Genomic DNA, 1,042 nt, shown 5'->3' on the forward strand with positions numbered 1-1,042 from the left:
AGGGAAATATCTGGAAGTCACTGGATAGGAAAAAGTCACTTGGAGAACCACCCAAAGCAGACAGTGATGCAAGCCGTGCTCTGGGAGGAAAAAAACAACTTTAATAAAAAAAAAACATTAAAAAAAAGGGATCACACGTTTTTGACATCCTCAAGGATATAAGTGGTGGAAAAGCTCCATAGATGTGTTTATTGTGGGAAAGATACAACTTGCAAATCACAGCTGATTACGCATCACAGGACCAATACAGGAGAGAAGCCATAAAATTTCTCCCAATGTGGTAAATACTCTATTGAGCATCGCAATGTGGTGAGACATCAGAGGACTGACACCACGTATGAGTGGCTGGATAATGTGAAAGTTTAATTTAAAATTCGCACGTCATGAGACAGCAGAGGACTCACACAGGAGAGAAACCGTTCCAATGTCCTGATTCTGGGACAAGTTTCATTAAAAATTCCGACCTGCTGAGACACCAGAGGACTCACACAGGAGAGAAACCTTTTGAATGTCCTTATTGTGGTAAAGGTTTCAGTGACAATTCCAGCCTTGTGAAACACCAGAGGACTCACACAGGAGAGAAACCCTTTGAATGTCCTTATTGTGGTAAAGGTTTCTGTGTCAGTTCTAACCTTGTGAAACACCAGAGGACTCACACAGGAGAGAAACCCTTTGAATGTCCTTATTGTGATAAAAGTTTCAGTAGCAAATCCAGCCTGGTGACACACCAGCGGACTCACACAGGAGAGAAACCTTTTGAATGTCCTGTTTGTGGTAAAGGTTTCAGTTATAATTCCAGCCTGGTAACACACCAGAGGACTCACACAGGAGAGAAACCTTTTGAATGTCCTTATTGTGGTAAAGGTTTCAGTGACAATTCCAGCCTTGTGAAACACCAGAGGACTCACACAGGAGAGAAACCCTTTGAATGTCCTTATTGTGGTAAAGGTTTCTGTGACAGTTCTAGCCTTGTGAAACACCAGAGGACTCACACAGGAGAGAAACCCTTTGAATGTCTTTATTGTGGTAAAGGTTTCAGTGA

The 1,042-nt window shown here is 42.2% G+C and overlaps 1 pseudogene; it reads left to right on the forward strand.

Annotated features, from left to right (window-relative positions):
• The first annotated feature begins 297 nt into the window (after window positions 1-297).
• LOC107302338 lies at window positions 298-988 on the forward strand (annotated as a pseudogene).
• Window positions 989-1,042: the final 54 nt, after the last annotated feature.

This window comes from Protobothrops mucrosquamatus, unplaced genomic scaffold (genome assembly GCF_001527695.2).
Source record: "Protobothrops mucrosquamatus isolate PMUCROS unplaced genomic scaffold, P.Mucros_1.0 scaffold50284, whole genome shotgun sequence".
Lineage (NCBI taxonomy): Eukaryota > Metazoa > Chordata > Lepidosauria > Squamata > Viperidae > Protobothrops > Protobothrops mucrosquamatus.